Genomic DNA, 24,277 nt, shown 5'->3' on the forward strand with positions numbered 1-24,277 from the left:
GGAGGAGGAGGAGGAGGAGGAGGAGGAGGAGGAGGAGGGGGGGGAGAGGGAGGGAGGGACGGCGAGAGGGAGGCGGCTGCGCGAGCCCCGCGCACGTTTCGCCGCGCTCGCGAGAGCACGCCCGCCCGCTGCCCGCCCGCTCACGTGCCCGGCGGCAGCCGCCCCGCTCCGTGCCGTGCCGTGCCGCGCCGCTCCGCTCCGGTCCGCTCCGCTCGCTGGCGAGGGCCGCCCGCCGCGCCCCGCCCTCCGTGTGTGGATGTGGCCGGGGGGGGGCGGGGGGGGGGGTAGGGGGTGGGGGGAGCAGAGGGAGGCGCCGCCGGCCCGGGTCTCGCGAGAGGTTGGCGCTGCTCACCCTGCTCTCGCGAGAGTCCCGCCGCGCCGCGCGGCGCCCGCCCGCCGCTCGCGCCCCGCTCATTGTCCGCGCGCTCCCGCGGGGGCGGATGGGAAGGGACACGGGGGCGAGGCTCGGCGGCGCCCGCTTGACCCCGCCCCGCGGGGGTGGAGGGGAAAGGAGAGTCTCGGGGCCGCGGGTTCGCGGCCGCCCTCAGCCTTCTCAGCGCCTCCCACCTGCCGCCCGCCGCCGCCGGAGCGGCGCGGGGTGACAGCCGGAGGGAAGGACAGCCCCGGGGTCGGTGCCCGATGAATCTCAGGCTCCCCCGGGAAGAAACGCATCCCCAGCCGCGGTGGAGGGAAACCCTCCTCAGGCAGAGCCGGGGCTCCCTTCAGGGCCGGCGCTGGCCGTGGCCTCTCCCTTCGGCCCGGGACTGGAACGGGGAAGGGCAGCCAGGCGCTGTAGCACGTATTTGCCCGGGATAATAAGGATTCTCGCTGCCGCTCGGCTCTTGGAACCCCCAAAGCGGTGTTACCTTCGCCATAGGGCAGGCACTCGCACTCCCTGCGGCGGCCTAGGCCGGGCTCCCGGCAGGCAGCGCGGCCATGCTCTGTCAGCTCAGGCCTGAGGGCTGCTCTCCTCAGCACAATGGAGATGTTCCCATCTCTAAAATATTTAAGACAATGGGCTCTCGGTGCCTATTAGGTTCATGAGAAGATTCTGGTAAAAAAAAAAAACCCTACAGCTTGTGTGCAAGGCTTTCCTTCTCATCCAAGCCAATATTGCCACCTTGCGCTGGTGCGAGGAAAGTTCACTTTTCCCTTGCTGTGCTTAAATGGGGTGATTTTCTGACCAAAGTAGCAGTCGGACAATCAGGCAATTACTATTTACTATTTGAAATTCTTTCATGGTCAATATCTTTCTTTCCAGTTTACTTTCGCGGCTAAAGAATCAGTCTCTCCATGATCTTGGAAGCTGCTATATTTCAGCAGCTTTACAAAGGTGAGAGGGTTGCAGCTGAATTCAGTCTCCGAGGGAAAGGAAAAAGAAAAATCTGCCTTTTGAATTCATCACGGGCTGATTTTTCTTCTCTACATATGGCTGGAGAGCAGAGTGAAACAATAATACAGAAGGTATTTGGCAAAACCAGGGGATTGGTACAAAATACACGTTGAAATAATAGGAAAGCGCTCAGAGAAGAATCACAAGAAATTCAGCTGTCTGAAGAAGCTCAGGATAAAAAACAAGTGCTCAAAACCAAACACATAAATCTAAGTTAACAATACTTCTGTGCTCCAGTAATGCGGCGCGGTAAAAGCAGAGCAAAGCGCCTTGGTGAAATGTAGAGCAATCCAAGCACTTTTGCCCAGTAAAAGTCATATATAGATTGCAAAATGTATGGTGGTAATAAACAGAATCGTAAATCACGTTAGCATCTCCTGAGCACAGAAGCGGGTCTTGCACCACTTCCCTGGCTTTATTTCAACGCCAGTATTTTGTTCCTCTTGGATTGCATGGGTGCTCTCTCAATTTCCTTTGTTGTTCTTCGGTCAAGGCACCAAACGGGCGGCGAGGCGGATCATTTTGACCTTTATTGATTGCATTTGGGCTGCAGAAGGAGCCCTACAGCGCTGACCATGGCTACCCTGCTAACGCAGCTGCTGCAGCGAGGCTCAGGGCTCCAGCTCCCTCGGCCTGTTCTCGTGCGGATCACTAGAGAACGTTTATGACTTTCCTATGTGTTTTCTTTTCCAGTATGTGCACAAAGCCTGGTGGATTTGGGGGGGGAAAAAGTGTTCCCCCTCCAGCTGCCTGAGAGTCGTGGGGTCTCAGCAGAGCTCTCATGGTAAGGCGTGCGCTGAGCAGAGCTCTGCAGCCGTTCCCAAGCGCTCTGATGGGATAATCGCCGCTGCCAAGAGACTCTCTCCATCCTTTTCTACCGCCTTTTTTTGTTATAGCACAACCAGGCCTACAAGTCTTGGGTTCAGCCTGAGATGAATGCAGTAGAGCTTTATCGCAGAAGCAGTTTTTCAAGGAAATAAGCCAGTCAGTGTGTATTTATTGTCCATACAGCCCATGCTTTACGTGGCTGCCAGTAGATTGTATATTCCTCCTATTTGGCCGATTTCAGAAATACCTGGTGCAGCAGCAGAGACCCCCTGGCACGGCGAGCGTGTCTCCTGGCAGGAAACACCCACCCCGCGGGCAGCAGCCAGCCAGCCGGCCGCAGGGCACCCACCGCCAGCAGTGGGTCACAGCACTGAGCCCTGGGAGAGAGGAAGATTGCTGGGGACAGCGCAGATCCCTAGGAAACCTGGTGCTGAGTTTTGCAGACAGAACTTGTTTATGTTGTACCAGCAAAATTATTTATGGATGTCATAAGACTTCAACTAAGAAAAAACTTTCTTCTGATAACGTTGAATACTTCGACAAACGTGTCCGTATCGAGCACAACAAGTGCATGTTCAAAGGTCAGCGAGATTCAGGTGGCAGAAGGGCTAACGGGTAACTGAGCAGCATCAGGGACATTGAACAATTCGGAGAGCTCTGAAAAAATTCAGCTCTGTAGTTCGTTCATACTAACAGCACGACAGAAGCACCTATTTGACATTCGCCAACTTGGGAACTAACCTGACCTGTGCTTGTGTCCTGGTTTGGGCTAAATCAGAATTAATTCTGGTTTAGTGCTTTAACTTTTCAGTTAAGTCTCCTCTAACTACCAGCACTTTCTGAAACAGCAGCATGTTTTTCCAGACAGTGACTGCTCCCAGCGGTGATAAGGCCTGATGTTTATAGTTCGTACCAAGGAATGGGATGCAGAGAGGCCCTGGCTTAGACTTGTTCTTATGGCGACCAAGGTCACTGCTAAATCTTGTGCTCCGTGTTGGGGTGCCGGGAGTGAAAAGGGTCACACCTACAGGGAGGAGCGAACTGGACAGGTGACCCAAACCTGACCAACAGAGTATTCCATCCCATAGACGTCATATTCAGGATAAAGCTGAGAGATCACGAGGGTCTCGCCCCTTCGCTCTTCTTCGATGGCCGACATCTGAGGAGGACTGATCCTTGCATCCCTGAATCCAGTGCCCGAGTCCAGCTCCTGCATCCCGTCCCTGTCTGCTGCCGAGTCCAGCCTGGGACTGCCCCAGTGCCAGCCCTGCGGTGTGGTGGTGACGTATTGTCATCAGGGTGGGGGGGAGTTGGGTTCGGTATTGGTTTTGTATATATTTGTACATACTGTATATATTTCATTTTTTTCCTTATTCTTATCTTTTCTTTTATTGTTATTGTTCCATTAAAGCTGTTTTCTTTTCCAAACCGTAAAGTCTCTCTCCCTTGTTCTCTCTCCTTTTCCCTTTTGGGAGGGGAGAGGGGTTAGTAGAGAGCGTCTGTCGTTTGTTAGTGGCCGGCCCAGCCTCAAACCGTGACAGCTTGTGTTTTACCAAAAGCCTCACGTTTATAAACTCTGGCCACTAACGACCTAAATACCTCGAGGCTGCCCGACTCCTGCAGAGAGCACGGTGTCAACAGCAGCCTCGTGCCTGTGCTTCCCAGCTCAGTTTCTGTACAGATGGGACCGCAGCTACGGTGGGATAATTGTAATGTAACGTGACTGCAGACCATTGAACCACTTTTAAAAACTGAAAAGCAGTTTTAGCCTAAAAACCTCCCAAGTTTGGATTATTTTACAGGCACGGGGTTCTCCAGAAGACTGCACTGAATCCAAATGGATCAGGCATCTTGGTGAGAGCAATATACTCCTCTGCTCTGACAACTACAGTCACTTCTGAGTTTAAGCAGCATTTTTGTCCGAATCCACGATGGTCATCTTTCCCCTCCCCACCAGTTTCAATGTATTTTACATATTTGGCAGCCTTTCCCAACTCACCCAACATCTGTGGGCTTCACCTCTCCCCAGGCCCACGGAGGGGAGATGAGAAAGTACTTTCAAGTCAGGAACTGAAGCACAGGAAGGGTATCTTGTGAGCCTGGGCTGGCTGTGTACACAGCAGAATTAGGAATTCCAGGCCTTACTTCCTTTATGGAAAACTTCAAACCCCTCATCTCCTTCAGAGTGCCAGAGGAAAGGAAGCCGTGTTAAAAACCTGTGCTGGCAGCAGAGGCTGTGGAGGGGAGCGGCTGCACGGGCAGGAGGGGCAGCAGGCGCCCAGCGCCACGCTCCTGCCTCTCCAGCGTCTCCCACAGACAAGAATTCAATGTGACTTTCAAATCCTGCTGTACCCCCCAGCTTGATGATATAATGAAAACCAAAATGAGCAAGTTTAAATATAAATAACTTTAATAAATAGAGGTCACAGAAAAAAATTTACACAAGCAGTGAGAGGATTAACAATGAACAAATTGTACATGCAATTCTTGTTATTCCTTGCCCCCACCCACCTCTGATGTTTCGAGTTACGACATCCAGATCCTGAAAACAAGTACTTCTCCAGCAGTCCCATTTACATTGTGGGCTGCAAGTTTCCATCTTCTCAATCTCTTTCGAATGGGGATGCTCAAAGCAGCATCAGCAGCTTGTTCTTTTTCTTCTGACAACTACTGCTGCTCCGGTCAGCCCCCACCTGCAGCGAAACATGCAAACCATTTGCCTGTAATTAAAAATACATACAGAGACAGTTAACAGGAGTATCTCTAAAGACCCCAAATTCAACACTTAACACTGACCAGTTGATAAGCTGACCTTCATTTTTTATATAAAGATGTCTGCAACTTTTTTATTATTTTCTGACTGTACATTGTCTGCATCCAATCTAGGATTAACCCCACCGAGAAGGAGTTACTCCACTCTCAAGCATGCAGAGTGCTGCCAAAACCCAGCACCATCCGATGCCAGAACAGCACCCGTGGTGCCAGGAACGACCTGGCAGCACATTTCTCTCCCAGCAGCATAACACTATCGCAGGCACTGAGCAGCAATGGGTAGCTGACAACCGCTGGATGAAACAGAACTCAAAACTGAGTTTTGAAAGGACAGAAGGAAGTAGAGGCCCAACAGTGCATCCCTCTGCCATGCGGGCCTTGCTTCGAACACCTCCTCCCACCAGGGCTTCCTCCAGCAACAGGAAGCACTGCGTCCTTTGCTAGATAAACCAGGCAATTATCTCCACCCCAGAGCACCAGAGGCTGGCACAACAGCCCCGTCACAAACCAGCAGTGCCAGTGAGTTTGCTCAGCATGGCAGGACGAACGGTCTTCATGCCCATCTCCCCTTGCTGGCCCATGGAGAGGCCTCACCCACGTGGCTCCCCAGGCCCCTGAGCTCTCCCTGTGCCTCACATGCAGGTTATTCCTTCTGTCTCCTCTCCACAGGCACGGGTCACACTGCCGCAGCATTCGGGGGGTTTCATGAACGAAGGCCAGTGGTGAGGACCCATGACCCAAGGGCTGTATCTTCCAGACAGCTCTTTGCCACCCGAGACCTCTGAGCTACAGCGATCCCTTCACATGCTTGAGCCCCGTTATCAGCTGGAAGCCCTGAAGAAAGCACAAGAGAAACGTCATTTCAAATATTCAATTAATTAAATCTGTATTAATAGAGCTAAACAGCTGGGATCTGGCTTGCAGAAAGGGGGAAAAAAAAAAAAAAATCAAACCGAATAATAGGCTGAGAAATTACTTCTAAACAGCCCAGCCTGAACAAATTACCCGCCGGTCCCAGGGCTCAGAGGTTATCAGCCAGCGCGGGCTGCCGGGCACGACCGCCTTTCGGCCATTAATAACAATTAACAAAAGCAGGAATATTTCACGGGGCTTTTTCCGCTTCCAGAGCCCTCGGGAGCGGTGAGGCAGCCCAGGCCTCTAACCCCGGCGGCGTAAAGACCCACGGCGGGAGGGCCGGCGGCTCCCCCTCACCTCACGGCGGGAGGGCAGAGGGCTCCAGCTCCCCTCATGGCGGGAGGGCAGGGAGCGGGGAGGGCCGGGAGCGGGGAGGGCCGGCAGCTCCAGCTCCCCTCACGGCAGGAGGGCAGGGAGCGGGGAGAGCCGGCGGCTCCCCCTCACCTCACGGCGGGAGGGCAGGGAGCGGGGAGGGCCGGCGGCTCCCCCTCACCTCACGGCGGGAGGGCAGGGAGCGGGGAGGGCCGGCGGCTCCCCCTCACCTCACGGCGGGAGGGCAGGGAGCGGGGAGGGCCGGCGGCTCCCCCTCACCTCACGGCGGGAGGGCAGGGAGCGGGGAGGGCCGGCGGCTCCCCCTCACCTCACGGCGGGAGGGCAGGGAGCGGGGAGGGCCGGCGGCTCCCCCTCACCTCACGGCGGGAGGGCAGGGAGCGGGGAGGGCCGGCGGCTCCCCCTCACCTCACGGCGGGAGGGCAGGGAGCGGGGAAGGCCGGCGGCTCCCCCTCACCTCACGGCGGGAGGGCAGGGAGCGGGGAGGGCCGGCGGCTCCCCCTCACCTCACGGCGGGAGGGCAGGGAGCGGGGAGGGCCGGCGGCTCCCCCTCACCTCACGGCGGCAGGGCAGGGAGCGGGGAGGGCCGGCGGCTCCCCCATACCTCATGGCGGGAGGGCAGAGGGCAGGCGGCCCGGCGGCTCCAGCTCCCCTCATGGCGGCAGGGCAGGGCAAGGCAGGGAGGCTGCCGCCCGCTCCAGCGGCGGGCGCAGAGAAAGGCCGAGTCCCGCCGCGCCGCCGAGGTGGTTCCGCGGGCGCCGCCCCGCTCGCCTCGGCCGCTCCCCTCGGGGCGGGCCCGGCCCGGCGGGGCTCGGGGGGCGGTGGCGGGGCCGGGCGGGACAGGCCGAGTGAGAATAAGGTCAGTCGTGTGGGGGAAGAGAAGGCAGAGCAGGGAAACCGGCGTGGCTCTGCCTTCATCTCTGTTCGGGGTCAGAGGGTGTCGAGTATTGGCTTGTGTCTCATCGTGCGGTGCCCGTAGGAGCAGATACGGGGTGGGGTGACCGCCTCCAGCCCCCCGCTGTGACACACGAGGTTGTGAAAGCGCCTCTCAGCAGAGCCCAGCTAATGCCCCAAAGCTGCCTTGCAGTGGGGCCGGGCACCACAGCCACGTCCGTGGCCTGGGGCAGCGGGGCTGGCTGGCACAGCATGTCTGCAGCCCTTTTCTTGCAGACATTTACTGAATTTTCTTCCCTCCCCCCTCCCCCAGCATTGCTCCGTCTTTTGCTCCGGGGCCTGTCCGTGTGGCACAGATGCTGTTGAGCCAAGGTCGATATGGAGGGATCACGGTGCCGAGCCTGCAGCGCCAGAGCTGGAGAAGAGCAGGCGACTAGGGGCAGGGGTGGTCTCGGAGCTGAGGATAGCCGTGAAACATCGCTCTTGCTGTTGCAGGAGCTCCAGACACCAGTCTGTCCCATCCTAGGCTTGCAGCACACATTTTTGAAGCATTACAGCTCCATGCTACTGCAGGACCCTCGAGCGGATGAGCTGTGCCAGCAGGGAGCAGTTCAAGTCCTGATTTAACCCATCCTGCTAATTTATAGGGGAAAAGTCTCTTGGATGTGATCTCTCCTTTATTCTGTAACTGAGCATTTACTTGACAGGGGTTAAACAGGCTTCTGGAGCCTGTTGAGTTGCTTTGAACACAAGCTGCAGGGCTGTGTTGGGATGCAGGGGTTCAAGGCAGCTGTGTCTAGACGAGAGGAGCTCTTCTGAAGGCTGGCTGTGCTTTTGTGCTGGGCTAACTTAGATCTCTAATCTGGCTTGAAACAAAGCATCTCAGTCCCTTCAGTCCCTACATGGCACTTGTCAGAGAAAAGGAGAATGTATTTAGCTTCCACCAAGCTAAGATGAACAACAGGCCAAGCAGGGATCTCGGTAGCAAAGAACAACGTGGTGTTTGCTGGCACCAGCTCTGGCCTGGGAGAGAGGGAAGGCCAACACAGCGAAGCAGATGAAACTGCCATGAAACCAGCTCTCGGGTAGTCACACCAGTGCTGTGGACACCTCTGGGGTGTTGCTGCAGGCAAGTGCCGGTATCTCCCATCCCCAGGCCTGGAGGCAGGTGGAAGGTCGGGCAGGAGGACCTGTTGCCCAGCCAGGTGCTGTTTCCAGGCACAGCGTGGTTGTGCTCGGCTCTGCAGACTGGTGTCTGGCCAGCCTGCTGCAGCACGGACTCCAAGCTCGGCATTGCTGGGCTCAGCCTGTTTCAGAAGCCTTTTCTCACCCCCTTGGAGGGATGCGGCCAATGTAGAGAGCACGTTCACCAGGAAGCTGTGACAGAAAACGGCTTTACTTGTTACCCACGGCAGAGCCATTTTGTCTCCTTGTGTGACACCTTTCATCCAAAGTTCACAAATAACATGCAAGCATTTGTTTGAGATAAACCAATACTCCAAACCAAATCACTGGAGGGGAAAGCTGCGCAGGAAATCTATGCTGTGAAGTGAGAGGCTGGTCCTGGCATCGAGAGTCGTTGAGTTCTGGTATTTGGCATTCAGAAAGCTTTTGAACTATCTCCCTGGTCCTGCTGAAAACGTCTTATTATAAGAGACAAGGCATATTAATTTGGGCCTCACACTGTGCTAATGAGTTAAACAGCTTCCAAACTGGAGCTGTCACTTAGGCAGCCGGCTCCAAGTCTCGGCAGAGCTCGTCACCCATCCCCGTCTGTGGGCATGTGCCCTCAGCCGCAGGCAGCGAGACGAACACAAGTAGCAAAGCCATGAAGTGCCCCCTGTCTTTGCCGTCACCTGTCCCTCCAGCACAGCAGCTTGTCATCAGCCCTGGATCCTCTGCCCTGGGGCATAGCCAGGAAACTGCCGTGCTTCACGGGGCTTGTCACTAGCTGGGAAAGCACCTAACGCTTCCACCGCTCAGCACCAGCCTGTCTCCCCACACGCAGCCGTGGCTGTCCTGGGAGGAGCAAGCCCGGCACTTCCCGGGACGAGGCAGGGGCAGGCTGCATCGGGGAGGATCACCCCACACGTCATGGCCTGCACAAGCAGCCCCACAGCCAGGAAGAATAGCTGCCCACCTTCGTCTGAAAAAAGACCATTTGAAGAAGACAGAGATGGAGTAGATGATTGCCTGAGGCAAGAGACAGCTCCGTCGTGGCTTCTCCAAGCTCTGAGAGCCTAAGCTACAGGAGGAGCATGGGGGAGGGATCCCAGCCTTTCCCAAAAGGTCTCACTGGGGCACAAAGCCCCAGTGAAAAACTTCCTTTGAATGGATCCCAAGTGAGAGAGGTTGTAGCTACACTGCCACGTCTTGCCACGGGTACACGGAGCACCGAGCCAGCGTTAAGGCGTCCAACGGAGGCTGGGGAAGGTGTAGCTGCGTCTCTCTCCCAGCGAGGGACTTGGCAGGACTACAGCTTTTTTCCTGCATGTTTCAGGCCAGGTTTTTTTTGCTGTTGGCAGCCCACAGACATTTCTGAGCTGCCTTCTTCCTCTTCTGAGCTGACTCCACCTTGGATATGGATGGAATGGATATAAAGATGCTTGGATATGAACCAGAGGCCCTGCCACCGCAGCTCACGACCCAGGTGGCACTGCGTCCCTCCATGCTGAGAAGGAAAAATCAGCCCTCAGCACCCCAGGAGAGACACAAGTCAGATTCTTCAGCTTGGATGAAATTGCTTTTGTAGCCAGATAATTGAACTAGAGGGAGAAATATGAACTGAATGAATAATTTTCACTCTCTTAAAGCAAGAATAGGGACTTTTCTATTAGAGACAAATTTCCTCTTAGCCCCTAGCTTGTTAAACTGGGGCGCTTCTGGGCTTTCTATCCATCTGAACGAGAGCCACGGATTTCATCTCACCCTGCAGAGGGGACCCTGCAATTCCCACTCCCCAGCTATGATCACAAGATGGCACTACAGACTTAAAAGCTGAGCCAGCTCTGCTACTGCTCGGGAGATCTTCTCCAGACCCTGGGGTGTCCAACCCCAGACGGAGCTGTGGACTCAACCCTGCCCGCTGAGCTCCTCTGCCAGGTCTCAGCTCCCAACACTTGCTTTTAATCGCGTCCCTTTCATGTCAAGGCTGTGGTTTAAGCATACGGCGTGGAATGAAAAGCTGCAGCCGTTCGTCCTGTAACCTGTGAGCCGTCTAATTGCGCTGAGTTAAGCTGGTTATAGTTTTGGCAGTTAATGACATGCAGAGCACTTTAATCTTGACCTGCAACACCTCCGGCTCTTCCAGGGCCTCCTCTGCCCCCAGGGAGACTCTGCTCATCAGACCAAGCGGTGAAGTAGTTTAAGCTGTGGCTAAAGGGCGAATCACGAGTGAAACGTACCCAACTGATTTTGTTGCAAAGCACTTTCAAATTCAGAACTGTCTTTTGTTTGCCTGAGAATGGTTGGGGAGAGCAATGAGAAATCTTTCGATAATTCAAAATAATAACAAAAAGGGGAAAATCGCTCTTCTTAGATAATGTTTTTTTAAAAAAATAAAAGTTTATTTAGAATTAGGTGCATAAAGCTCTGGCGCGACGCGTTATCCCATCTGTGTCCCCCTGCTGCCTCTGCCCTCACGGGGATGCAGCCTGCGCGGAGCTGCCTGCCCGCCCAGTGCGTGACCCACAGCCAACGGCCACGGCTCGGCTTGGCCCCACTGGTGAGGAAGCTCCAGCCCCGCATGCCACCCCATCACCTCAGGAGAAGACATCAGTGACGGCCTCGGCACACGTGGGACTGCGCTCCCCTTCAGCCCTTGTTGCTGCCATCGAAGCAGGCAATACTTTGCCCAGGCCAGGCTACCATGGTTGTGCTCGCTTGCTGGATAGCTTCCATTTGCCGAAGGTTAGACACAGCTTGGATCAGCCCCGAGGGACCAGCAGCCCTTAATGGCCCTGACCAACTTCACCCAACCCCCTAATCGGACAGGGGCCCCATTTAAGCTCAGCCCTAGAGCTGCACTCCCCTCGTGAGTGGTGCTGGGGGAGGGCCTGGCTCCAGCCCTGCCTCTGGCCTTGCTCCTGGATGGACCCTTTGGCTCCTGGAAGGGCCCTTTGGCTCCTGGAAGGGCCCTTTGGCTCCTGGATGGACCCTTTGGCTCCTGGAAGGGCCCTTTGGCTCCTGGATGGACCCTTTGGCTCCTGGAAGGGCCCTCAGACATACGTCGTAGCTATGTCTCTGGCTCTATTGTCTAGATGAGCTTCGGCCCCGTGCTATGCCTCCAGCCTTGCCCTTGGCTCATCTCCTCTTGCTCCTGGGGGGGCCTCTGGTCCTGGGATATTGCAAGCTGGACCTGGGACTGCTGGTGGACCCTGTCACCAGCACCTTGCTGTGACCAGACCCAGCAGGACTCTGCCTGCTGTTGAGGGGGAGATCTCTGCTGGGGCCATCCTGGTTCCCCTTCCCTTAGGGAGCAGCTGGCCCTTCCTGCTCCCTGATGGGCCCATCATCTTGTTGCAAGAGAATAAGAACAAAACCTCTTAATCTCTAACCCCGCTCTTCTGTGGGCCTTCCTGGGTCCCCGTGGGAAGGAGCTGTCCCGCTATGGTATTCAGTGGCTGTCCCAGGAGGTGAAGACGCAGGGCTGGGTTAACGTGAGGCTGTTCCTGCATGCGACTGGGTGCTCCAGGCTTCATCCACCAGTTGCTCCCGGCGAGAAGCAGCCATGATCTAACCGCATGTCCTTCCCCGGCCAAGGGCCCTGCAGCCTCCCACCAGGGCTCAGTATTTGGCTGTCTCGACAGATCGGTGGCTGTGCTGCCTCCCGGCGTGACAGCTCTCCCCGGCGCAGCCCCCCCGGAGGTGGCAGTGGGGCAAGATCTGTTTCTGAGCTGCCTCTGAGGCTGTAGCGGGATGTGTCCCTCTGGGCGGCACAGGGGGATGTCGGTCGGGCCGTTCCCTTCACTGTTGAGCTGGAGAGCGGCCTCCTTTGGCCCAGAGGAAAGAGCAATCGGAAAAGGTTATAGAAACCAAAATCAGGCTGCCAGGGGGGCGGACAACCCGGCACCAAGTACAGTGTCGCTCAGCATCTGGCTGGGCAGGAGCGTGCCCTGCCTCCCCTCCCTGCCTGCAGCCCCTCTCCCCAGCTCCCTTCCCTCCAGGCCTGCCTGGGTTTCATCTCGCTGCCAGAGCCCGGCTCCTTCTGTTGTTCAAAATGTACTCGGGCAGCACGAGGAGCCTGTGCCGTTCCACTCTGTTCTCAGCTGAAACTGCTGCAGAGCAATTTCTTTTTCTCTTTTGTCTCTGGCAGAACCCTGGAGCTCTGCTCTTTTTCCCTCTCATCCCTCCTGTCCTCCTGCTGAGCTCCTCCCTGGCCCAGTCTTCCTTCCCTGGTGTCCCCTTCCCCTCCCAGCTCCTATTCAATCCCCGTTTTTTCACCTCTCTCCCTCCTTCAGTGCTCCCATCCAGAAGACAGGTTGCAAAGTGCAATCTCGGTTACTCACTGCCTTTCACCTAACAGATCCTAAGCCACTTTCTCAGGGTAATAAATGGGATCTGCCAGCCCTGTGGAGGGGGATCCACTGGGACACAAGCCACCGCTGGGATCTGTGGCAGGTGTCACGGCGTCAAGCTGCAGGGTCTGGCTCGGTTGCGGACGTACAAGTGGTAGAATTGTGAGCACGGCATCACAACGTGCTCTGCTCCTAAGACCCTCTTCATCTTACGAATTTCCACATGCAGCAAGGCTAACCAAAGCTGATCTTCCTCCGTTCGGTGATCCGCCAGGTCCCTCTTCCGCAAGGAAGAAGCTCTGTGGGGCAAGCAGCAAGGTATGGGATTAAGTACATGGAGGAGAGCCGGAGGTGGGCTTGCACGGTGGCAACCTGAGCATACAAGTGGCTGTCCTGGATCTCTAATTACTCTAAATAATACTATGACAATAAACTCCAGTTACTCTGAGTGCCATTTTGCTGGTGCTGGTTTAATGCTGTGAGGTCTCGTGAAGCCTGACTGGAGCCCCAGGGGATTTTAGCCAGTGCTGGCACTGGGAGCAGGGTGGTGTAAGCACGGCCCATGTATCCTGGGGGCGGGTGGTGGGTAGAGATGAGTGGACACACCAAGAAAAGCACCAGCCCAGCATTTTAGAGTAAAGCTAACTAGAAACAGCTTATTCCATTAAAAAAAAAAAAAAAAAAAAGAAATCAAGAAGGAAAAAAAATCATTCTTAATTGGGACAGAAACCCCCAGATAGGCTTTTTTAAAGAAAAAAACCTAAAAATACCACTTTTGCTTTGATTTGAAAACTATTTTTGCTCTTCAGACTGTAAGATAAAACACATGTGAATTGATGATGCATTTCACAACAAAAATACACCCCTTTTCATCTTGAAAATGCTGAAACGGGTTGTTTCAAAATTTTCAATATTTACCCCCCTTTTTTTGAAAAAACAAATTTTTTAATGTAGCTGAAATGTCTTTTTTTTTTTTTTTAAAGGGAATTCGTGATTACATTTTTTTTTTTCAACAGCTTTAATTAGAATTAACAATTAAAGCTGGTTCCTAGCTGGGTGATAATAAACAGCCGGACCGAATCCACTCTGCAGCCCTCTCTGCTCTGGGACTTCCAAACAAGCTCCAGCACTAGCAGGAGTTTAGCCCTCTGCAACATTTTAGCCTTGCCTAGTCACTGGAATTTATTTTTCTTTCTTTTTTACCCCTGCTCTTTCTCCTCTGAGGATTAGTTTTTACCAGTGCAGCATCTCTAAGAGTCAGGGAACTTCACAGCGAGTTGAGATTGCATTGATTTCTCGAGGAAGAAGCTGCATACTAATTTTTCCTCTTTTTTTCTCCCATGAGGAAAGCAGGTAACAGCTTCAGGAAGGCAGCTGAGTTTGTAGATATTATGTTCACCCACCAGATGACAGAGAAGTCTGAGGTCTGCGGGACCGTCATGGGAAAGAAGGAGACCTCGGCTGGTCTGATGCAATGTCTGGAGATGAAGTTAGCGTGGCTGGTAAAGCAAAGCACATGGGATTCAAGCAGAAGGGGTTAAGCCTGAGAAAAAGCATTAAGGCAGGATCAGGGGACGGATCAGTGCATGGGCCAGCCAAGAAAAAGGCCAAAAAAGGGCATCCTGCTTAAACCATCTCCCGCATCAGGCAGAGGGAACCCTTGATTGTCATGCACAGGGTGATGCTTTTGTAGGCAGGACCCCCAGGGCAAGGGCTTGTTCTGGGCAGCTCTGAATTCCCTGGCCCAAGCTGCTGTGCCTGCTGCCTCAATGCCTCTGCAGCAAAACCCATCCATTAGCTGGAGGGTTCCCAGGCTTGTGACCACCCTGGAGGGTCCCAGTGCCCAGCAGAACGGCGCTACTGGGAATCCAGATGGCTTTTCAGGTCTGGAGCCCAGGTCAAAGCCTTCTCAGATGGTTTCCCAAAGGTGTCCAGGGCTTTCTACCCCATGGTGTGGGGCTGGGGGCTCAGCTGCTGCCCCACCAGTGCTTCCCTCCATGTCCAGGATGATTTTCACACCCCCCAACTCCTTGGGGGCAAAGGAAGGAACGCCGCAGCAGCGTGAACAGAGAGGAAGGGCAGGGTGGTGGAGGGAATATATATTCGAGTCTGTTCTTAAAATCCCTAAAACTACTGTTTCAGGCACCCAGGCAGATTTCTCCAGCCTTTGCAGGCAACCTCCAGAGAGCCAGCAGGCACTGGGGCCACCCTCCTTTGCTGCAACCAACATCGCCGGTGCCCACCACGGCTCTCCCGCTGCCGGGCCCAGCTCTTCATCGCTGCTCCTCCCTGTGTTGGCTCATTGCTGTTAAGGCCTGATCTCTTCTCCCAGGAGACCAACTCCTTGGCTTCAGCCTGTCCCACCTCACTCCTCCTACTCCCCTGCCAAACAGTTACCACTCTCTTGGACGATCTTGAGATGGTATTAAGTGAGAGGGAGGTTTCCATGTAGAAGTCTTCCTGTGACTAATGGATTAAGAGATTTTGTGAAAATTAAAGCCTTTCTTCATACTTGACACATTCAGCTCTTCAGCTGTCGCTTTTTCCCTTCTACTTCCACACAGAAATCCCTGTGGGCCTCGCTTGCCCCATCCCTTTTCTCCCCACAGTGACCCGGAGACATGGCTGGCAGCACTCGCTGCTCTTTGCCACCCAGTTTCCCCAAAAGCTTCACCCTGCTGAGTCCCTGGCAGGCTCTGCCGCTCCTGGGCCAGCGGCTGCAGAGAGGAGGGCGAGCACAGCTTATTTATACACAAACCCAACCCAGGAGAGGGGCCGTAAATGCCTCTTTATTTCCATATTTATCATTGCAGTTCAGAGGGATGAGGAATCCGATGGAAAGTTCAGGTGAAACAGAGGAAATGAAAAAAGCTCTGGAAGTGGCAGCTCAGCCGAGAGACTGGCAGCCTCGAGGGTTTCCAGCAGCAAAAAGGCTTTCGATTACCGCGCTGTGCTGCTGCTCAACAACATCTTCATTTCTCCAGCCGCGCTGCCGGGACGGATGGGGCAGCAAGTCCTCGCTGTGGAGCACCCCGTGCCTTGCCATCGTGTGACCTCAGCTGTCTTCCCAAAGACTGCAGCCTGGTTGTTACAGAGATACGGACCTAAGACCCTAAAAAAAAAGAGCACGTTTGGTCTCGTTGGTGTTTTACAGGGCTGTTTTCTTCCCAGATGCTGGTAGGTACCACGAGCAGCAGCAGAATGCGGGTGCGGAGGTGCAATAAATATCTCCAGGTTATGAGTATCACAGTCACTCACGCCATGGTGGAAAGGAGCCACAAAAGCTTTGCTGGACAACTTCAGAGCATCCAGCACTGGGTGTTTGTGATGGATGACGATTTAAAGCCCATTTTTACAGGGAATAACTGCTCATAATCGTCCCCTCTCCTTCAAGTGTGCGACACTGCTGAGATTTATGGTCTCCTCCTTTCCACCTTATGGGAAGTGTTTTATTAATTGTCCCCGCGCTTGCTCGTGGACCCGCGTGTGCTGCGGTGTGAGGGTGCTTCCAACGCAGCGAAGAGGAGGTGGCAGCGTGCGATGTGGCTGGAGCTGGAGCAGCAGGAATGGGTGCTTCCCGGGAGCTTTCCAAGGATCTGAAACCTTCAGCCCTGGGAGGGACTGTCTGCCCGTGGGCCAAGGGAGCCTGGCTCAGCCGGGGCTGCTCTGCCAGAGGATAACCAGGACTGCAAGCCTGTGCCTAGGGCCTCCGTGTTCCTGGGCAGGACGTGGGATGGAGCTGCCCTGTTGCTGCTGCCATGGTCCCCCTCCAGCACCCCAGGCTGGTGACATTTTTCTTACCTAAAATCCCTGCTTGGACACCTGAAAAAGCTCCTGCTGAGGTCCTTAGAGGTGACTGCTAGAAATGGTCCCTGGGGATGCTGCTGCCTGCGTGGTCGCAGCCTGGTCGCAGCCAAGCTGGTGGCACTAGGAACTTGATGTTCCCTTCACGCTGGTTATGTACCCGCCAGGTCCCTCTGCTCTTGCTGTGGGCTTTATTCTCCCCTCTGCTTCTAAATCAGTCGTGCACGCCTTCCTAGGAAAGTGGCTTTGAATTGATCACCGCTGCCACCTTATCTAATTTAATCCAAACCTGATTATCAAACGGGAGCGACTGAGGGAAGCCCGGTGGGAAGCCTGCATGTGGCAAACCACTTGCCTGTGATGAACAGCGTCGTTAATAACCTGTAATGAAATGCTGGAGTCATCTGGCATCGCTGGTGCTCTTGAAATAAGGCAGAGCCTGCCCTTGCTCCCCTGGCTGAAGCCGCCAGACTCCCACGAGGGCCGAGCTGTCCTGCAGATGCGTTTGAGACGGAGAAGGGTCGTCACAGCCTGACACCCACCAGGTTCCCAACCCTGAGCTGTGCCACCGCTGCACGGGCAGCAGCTCACCTGGAAACCCTCATGCTTCACCCGCTGGCAGGGCCTCCCCGCAAGCGGGGATGGTCCCTTGGCTAATCGCATCCCATTTACTGCTCTGGAGCCTCCGAGGGACTGAGGGCAAAAGCCCTTTTATGTTTTGGACGGTGAATGAAATAGTATTTGAGCTGGTGGTGATGAGAGGCTGCAAGGGGGACGCATCTGATCCTTACAGCAGTTTGGAAAGGCTGATGCTGATGTGGCAGAACCAGTCCTGCAAAAGCCCCTGCTTCCCAGCATGCAAAATAGGTGAGAAAAAGTGTTTTTAAAAGCCAGCTGGGTAACTCTGCAGCTGCGATGCCACCCCACCTCAAGCCCAGGGTTCACCTCTGTCCTCTCTGGATGCATATGCACTGCAAAAATCATCTGCTCTCAACTCAGGCTGGGTCATGACTCACTTCTTCGGTTGTAAAGATGCATTTCATCATCTCAGCGTAGGAAGTGGCTGCTGCCAGGGCTCTGGCAGCGGCAAGGCCAGCCGGGGCAGGCTGGGAGGTGATGCAGCACGGCGCCGGAGCTGCAGGATGTTAAACAATTACACTCGCTGGAGCCTTAATTTCATCTCATCTTTTGGAGCTACATCATGACACAAAAGGTTGAGGGGAAGGAAAAGCGTTTCAGACAACAATCCTGGCAGGACTCTCTTCCCGGTGACTGCCTGGCCCCAAATCCATTTTGGTGCAAGCGTGGCGTGCAAAGCCCGGACCTGCCACCTGGAAACTTGACCTAGTGCGTCTTCTACAGCCTGTGGAGTTTGCTTGTTATCCAGGAGAATGACACCTTTCATGCCACAGGGTCCTGGAGAAAAGGGCAATCAAACCCTCCTGGTGACAGCAGCTTGCCGCAGGAGCGCTGTGAAGGCGGCAGGGTGACCAGGGAGAGCCCCAGCATGCGGGGACGGGAAGGTCCCCAGTGCTCATCAGCCACCTGTGGATGTCTGTGCCTCGCTCCGCTCTGCATTGAGCAGCATCTCAGGGCTTTCCTCTGGGTCTTCCCCCAACCAAAACTACTTGCAGGTACTTTAGCATGAAAAAACTCCAAAAAACTAAGAGTTGACTGGTGAGGGGCAGTGCTGTGTGGCTTCACAGAGGTGGCGCCTTGTTACTTGCAAAATGCTTTTGGGCTTAAACCGAATGTCTGATTCTGTGTCTGGGGGTACTTGGAACCAGCTGGGTAATTCCATTTCTGACCGAATTCAGGACATGTTGCCACAGCTGAGCTGCTGGAGAAGCTGGGCGGTCCCAAGGAGGGGAGGTGGCTCCAGCCGAGCATGTGGTGGTCCCAGGCACAAACCCACGTGCCTTTTCCTGAAGAAAATCTAAATTTCTGATGGCCCACGAGTCACTCTGTGGCCCTCAGCACCATCCCCGCAGCGATTGCACCGTCTCGCCTCCAGCTCCTGCCCGGGAAGCAGAAATCCTTGAAATCAAGTAATCAGGGCCAGCTGCAAAGGCAAGGAAAAGTTTTAATGACTCTCTTGTGCGACAGTGAACCACATCGTGGTGTCAAGCTACTGATCTGGGCTTGTGCTGAGCAAGGGCAAGTTTTGTACCATCCTGCCTGGGGGGGAACCAAGCTCTCCCTGCTGCTTCACTGCTGCTTAGGCGCAGGACAGGCCCAGCTTCTCTGGGCCCTTAGCCTAGCTCACTGTTAAACTTGCAAAGCTGTTGACCCAGACATGAGCGCCATTTCGCAGGGAATAACCCATTTTGGCATCCTCAGCATTCCCAATTTCCTCTTTTGAACAGCCCAATGCTATTGTTAAGGGAAAACCGAGGTGCCCACGGCAGGTATTTGGGGATGCCAGCGGCTCTGAGCTTGCAGGCAGCCCGTGGGAGCTGGGCAGCGGTGCCTGGTGGTCTCTGCCTGGGAGAGGGGAGCAGGCAGATGCTTTCTGGGATGCTCTGCCCAGAAAGACCAGCCCCAAATCCCACCCCATGCTCAAAGCCGAGCTGCTTTCAGCAAAGTTTGCCCTTAAAAGAAGGTATTTAAACACAAGGAATCAATTGCATGAATTGCAAATTCATCTGTTGAGGCTGCTGTCTGGGGGCAGAGCGGCCTTTTACGCAGCGCGTGCGGCTGCGGGGATCAGCGGCTCTGCGCTCATTAACGCTCTGGGCCACTAACGATGCCCAGAAGTGGCTGCAAACAAAGACAACTGAAGTCTGATGGATTAATGCTGCCTCCCACCAATGCAGCCCGCAATCCATCAATTACCTATCTGCTTAGTCCTTTTCTCCATCCTTTTACAATCTAAATAGCACATTTTATAGTCGCTGTTAAGTGATGTGATCAACATCAATTACCTACTAAAAGAGAATCAAGTCTTGATTTAAAATTAAGTGCTGCATTTTGCCATGTTCTTTATATGTAGCCAACAGAATAATTGCAGTGACATAAAAACTAATTACACAACTCCACAATTAGGCCTCCCTGCTAGTGCTGTGATTGTCTTTAAGTACATTGATGAAAAATTACTCCCAGCCCTAAATTACTCTCTCACACCCATCTCCTCCAATACCTTGGGAGAAAAAACCTCCACCCCAACAGATCAAACAGAAGAACTCGAAATGCCAAAGATAATACATGCAGAGCGTGTTTTCTAATCTCTTTGATGTACAAGCGGTTTCAGACGGCGGGATTAGGCTGGTATCGCCCGAGGATGCAGCAGCGCTCCTCTCTTCGAAGATGGACCAAGCATCTCATCAAGACTTCCCAAACCGCCTGCGGCTGTCACGGGGCTGCGAGGGTGACGGGCTGGCACCCTGCCGCATCGCCACGAGGCTGCAGCCGGGGAGAAACTCCTCTTCCCTGCGCCCCAGCCGACGTTTGGCTCTTGGGCTGCACGCAGAGGAGAGGCCAGCCCTGCCCGACTGCCGGCCTGGGGTTTGATGCGTGGAGGGGTTTTATTGCTGCTCCTGCTGTGCCTGAAAGGGGAGGCTCCCCACAGCTTCAGAGAGATGGCTGATCATCCCGTTAGTGCTGTTCCACTTGGCAGGAACAAGGGGAAGAGCTGGATCCAGCTCATCCGCCCCGCCAGAGAGACCACGGCAGGGCTTGGGCAGAGACGGATGGATGAGCTCTGTCGTGAGCTGGTGGCAGTACTGCTCCGGGAATCAAGAGGGGCAGAGCCCCAAAGGGAGGAGAAAGGAAGAGGCTGGAATATGGCAGCGCTTTCACACATCCAAAGGCCAGGAGTTATGTCTTGCCAGAAATCACAGAGCTGCCTGAAAAATCACAAACCCCAATCACAATCATCAACCTCAATAAAGCTATGGAGCACTCCTGATGGGCTTTATGGGTTTTGATTCCAGATTCCGATTTTGAGGTGTTTATATCTAACCTGGAAAGACTGAAACCACTTCATTTACTGGAAATGAAAGCTGACATTTGCTTACCATCAGCCTCCTGCCTCCGGGATCTTTGTGGTTGCTGGCAGCAAAGCACGGCGCAGGGGTGAGGGGAGCCGAGGGGACACCAGCCCAGGGGACAGAGCGGGCACGCAGCTTCCTGCTGGTCCCCGTACACCGTGCCATCCCATCGGTTGCTGCCGAGCATCCTTCGCTGGATAATTAAGTCTTGCAGGTTTAATCTTGGGGCTGGCAGGGTGGTTTTGGCCGCTGCCTGGTGCACGGTGGAGCCCATGGGCGTCCTCGTGCACCACCTGCTCCTCAGCCACAGCCCAGCCCTTGCCAGCGAGGAGGGTTGTGTAACTCGTGGCTGTGGCTTTTTGTCATTTCTGCAATGCCACCGCTCAGTCACCGGCCAGGAGACGGCTGGGAAACGCGTTGGCACCCGATTTTAATCAGCACGGCGCTGCGAGCTAACGAGGCAGAAGGGACCCATGGGCTCACGCCTGCAGCAGCCCGGCAGTCCACGTGCCTTTGTGTGACTTTCTCACCTCTTCTTCAGCGCGGTCCAGGGGACCTTAGGTGCCAAGGCTGTGAAGTAACACCCTTGTATTTACCTGAAACTTCACTCCCTTCCTTCAAAAAGTGTGAAAAACAAAGGGGGTGCTGAAGCAGCCAGCGGCAGGGAAGACGTGATGTGTAAGGCCAACATCTCATGAACCTTGCAAATACCACCTCCTTCTTCCCCACCACCCACCCGGCGCGGGGGGACGGGGGATCCCGGGCCGTCCCGGCACAGGCAGGCCGCGGCCGGAGCAGGCTGCCCCACCACCCGCCACCCTGGCACGGAAGGCCCATGCAACCAGGCCCCGTTCCCTGGCTGCACCACTGGTGCCCGGGGGCTCAGGGCTGTCCCCGTGCCCCTCCTGCTGCCACCGCAGCTGGAAGGAGCTGCCGGTACCCCGGGGCTGGCTGGAGGGCGACCGAGGGGAGGGCGAGCCCCGCCACGCCAAGCCCGAAGGGGCCACGCACGACGGGCGAAGGTCCCGGTGCCCGCACACAGACACCTGCGGCGCAAGGCCCCGCCGAAGGGCTGCAGGCGCTACTCGGTAAAGCCGTTTATTGCCCCTTTTCCCCCTCAAACCGACAGGGAAGGGCGACCGACAGCCGGTCCCTCAGGGTGACCGCACTTCTTCCGGGCCTGGCACTGCCTCGGCGGGGCTGGTACCCGCCGTCCGCGGCAGCTGTTGGCCCACGGCTCGGCCGCCCCTCGATCGCCCGCCCTGCCCGCCGCCGGCCCCGCACACCGGGCGGCCCCGCTCGGGGCCAAGATGGAGGCGCCGCCTGACGGGACGCGGGGGCGGGGCCTGCGGGCGGGGGCGGGGCCGCGGCATCGGTCAGCGCGGATTGGGCGGGGGGCCGAGCGGAGCGTGCGCAGTGCGGAGCGGTGAGTGGCGGGGGGGGGGTGGGGGGTGGTGCTGTGGCGCCCCCGGCCCGGGCCGCCGCTCGGGGTCGGTGGAACGGGCCGCACGCGGGCCCTGCCGGGCCGGGCCGGGCCGGGCCGGGTCGGGCCGCCGCCTCCCGCGCCGGAGCATGTCCTGCCGGTGGCCTCGTTCGAGGGGAGCCGGTGGTGAGGCCTTGCCGGGGCGGGGGGCTGCCCGCCGCGCCGCTTTCCCGCAGAGGGGGCCCTGCCCAGGCTCTGAGGGCGCAAGGCCCGGAGAGGGGCTGCTGGGGTGGAGTAACGGGGTTTGTCCTGAACCCGTGGGGTTTCGGCCTCCCTTGGGGAGGGCTGGGAAGTGAAGGCAGCTGCCTGGGCTGTCGTGTCTAGAAGTGAACAAAAATCGGGGCCCTGTGGTGGGCACGTCCCCTCAAAGTGTGGGGCGGGATGCCTGGGCAGACGAGGGTTCCTTACACGGTGGGGTTTTAATTACAAATTCAGCAAAACAGGAGCAGTCTGGATTCTGCCTTGAGCAGGAGGATGGGCTGGGTGACCTCGGGCCCCCTTTGCACCTGGGCAGTTGTGGAATAAAAGTGTCCTCGTGCTGTTGCTGTAGCTATGGGCTGTTAAAATGGATTTTTTTCAGGGTGCGCATGAGGCCTGAATTTTAAAAGTGTTTAATTATTTTGGTACAAGCTTGCATATGGCTCACTTGCTGGAGAACTAGTGCAATTACGTGTTGTGCAAAGCCAGGGAGTGAAAACTGAGCAAATGGGATTTTGTATATAAACACTGTTTGGAATATTGCCTTAAAATGTTTAACTTCAGTGGTTGACTAACACTTGCAATAGAAGTAATCTTTGACAAATAATCAACACTACCCGCCTCGCAAGATGGCGTAGGTTTACACTAACAAGTTCTGTAGACACCATTTCTTAGGGGCAAGTTGTTTATTTTACAGTGTTTTGCTGATAGAACTAACCTAGTACAAATATGGCTTAGAGGCAGAAAGTATGACTTCACTGATACTGTTTAATTTGCTTGCCAAAGGAGTGTAATCTGCACAGGCAGTTTTGTTGGTAGAGCTGTCTGCGCGAGGAGGCTGCTCCCGTGAGCAGCCGTGGTGGGAAACCTTTTAAGTGCGGATCAGGCTCTGCGGTGTTAGAAGCCGATGACACACCCTGTCGTTTACCAGACGTGCTACCGCCGTGTTTCTGCTCGGTGTGATCCTTTTCAATTAATTTGTGCTCTGGGAGTAGCATTATTAAGGGATGGACTTGTTTTTTTCTCTCTTTTTTCTTTCCCTCAACCCTGCCTTAAAATGACCAGCCTGGACTGCATCAGTATTTCTCAGCAGCCTCCAAGGTGTTTCTGTGGTGGAAGCATCCACAATCTTTCCCAGAAACTTTGATGTAGAAGTGCAGCTAACGGAGATGAGAGCAGTGCCTGCAGGTTCCTGGGGTCTGCCATCTGTGCGACCGTGTATTTGCTAGATTTGAAGAGATACAAATATTTTCCTTTTAAAGAAATAAGCTGGAAACTGGCTGTTCCTAATGGGTTGTCAGAACAGCCCTGGAACCCGCAACACCACCCCTGTACCCCAAAGCCGCGCAGGACCGGTGCTGGTCCTACCGCCGCTGCCTTCTCTGTTCTTTACAGTTGAGAATTTCTTTAGCCTGAGCAATAAAACACCTGAAAAACTCTCCAGCACCCCGAAACCCTCCCTCTGTCTGCTCTTACTCAGCAGGGAAATGGAAGGCTACTCAAATGCAGGTGGGGCTGAAAGCACGTTGGCTATACCCAGAGAATTTGCAAGGTGTGGATTATTGGGATAAATGTAAGGATAATAGTCAGCCTTTCTGTGTGCTGATCCTCTCTGTGACTGACTCCCTCTGGCTCTCGTAACCCACCTCAGCTGTCTTACCACTCAGCTTTCCCCCCTGAGAAATAACGTTCAACTTGCACTCGTGAAGTTGGTGAATCAGCTTTAATTAAGATTTATTGAGCGCTTAGTTGATAAGTTCCCTGTAAAGCTAGTTACTATTTTTTCATTAACACACAGATATTCTTAGCACCTGAAGTGAAAAATGACACAACACTGGAGATCTTCTGGGAAACAGCCCTGTGAAAGGAGACGGTTCATGCTAACGAAGGCTTTGTCAAATCTCTTCTGGCTGCCGTGCACGAGGCAGCTTGCTCCTAAAGTTCTGACTCAAAAAACCACCCTCAAATCCTCTTGAGTCACTGGGAAAAATTAAATGTTCCTGGAAGTTAGGCCTCGCTTTTGCATAAGATTCATGTACATTGTGCCCCTTGGTGGATTTCTCGCAGAGCCTTTGGTCAGGGTTTGGTGCAGCTGCCTGTGTACGGCATCAGGTGCGCAGGCACGGCTGCTCTCTGCTTTTGAAACACCTTGTTT

At 55.0% G+C, this 24,277-nt stretch overlaps 1 protein-coding gene, 1 long non-coding RNA gene and 1 other non-coding gene across 4 annotated transcripts in view; 1 reads left to right on the forward strand and 2 right to left on the reverse strand.

Annotated features, from left to right (window-relative positions):
• Positions 1-4,657: 4,657 nt before the first annotated feature.
• On the reverse strand, positions 4,658-6,878 carry LOC147414781 (uncharacterized). Its single transcript, XR_015183818.1, has 3 exons — positions 6,843-6,878; positions 5,630-5,827; positions 4,658-4,941 (listed from the first exon to the last, which is right to left on the reverse strand). It is a non-coding gene; the product is annotated as an uncharacterized LOC147414781 (long non-coding RNA).
• On the reverse strand, positions 5,088-5,291 carry LOC147414782 (small nucleolar RNA SNORA74). The gene has a single exon (XR_015183821.1). It is a non-coding gene; the product is annotated as a small nucleolar RNA SNORA74 (small nucleolar RNA).
• Positions 6,879-21,843: 14,965 nt separating the features above from the next.
• Positions 21,844-24,277, forward strand: part of SIL1 (SIL1 nucleotide exchange factor) — a 99,618-nt gene continuing 97,184 nt past the window's right edge. For both annotated transcript variants that reach the window (XM_086470917.1, XM_086470918.1), the window contains exon 1: positions 21,844-21,867. The gene's annotated coding sequence lies outside the window, so the exon portion shown is untranslated. The remainder of the gene's footprint in view (positions 21,868-24,277) is intronic.

Source organism: Leptosomus discolor, chromosome 10, assembly GCF_034619465.1.
Source record: "Leptosomus discolor isolate bLepDis1 chromosome 10, bLepDis1.hap2, whole genome shotgun sequence".
Lineage (NCBI taxonomy): Eukaryota > Metazoa > Chordata > Aves > Leptosomiformes > Leptosomidae > Leptosomus > Leptosomus discolor.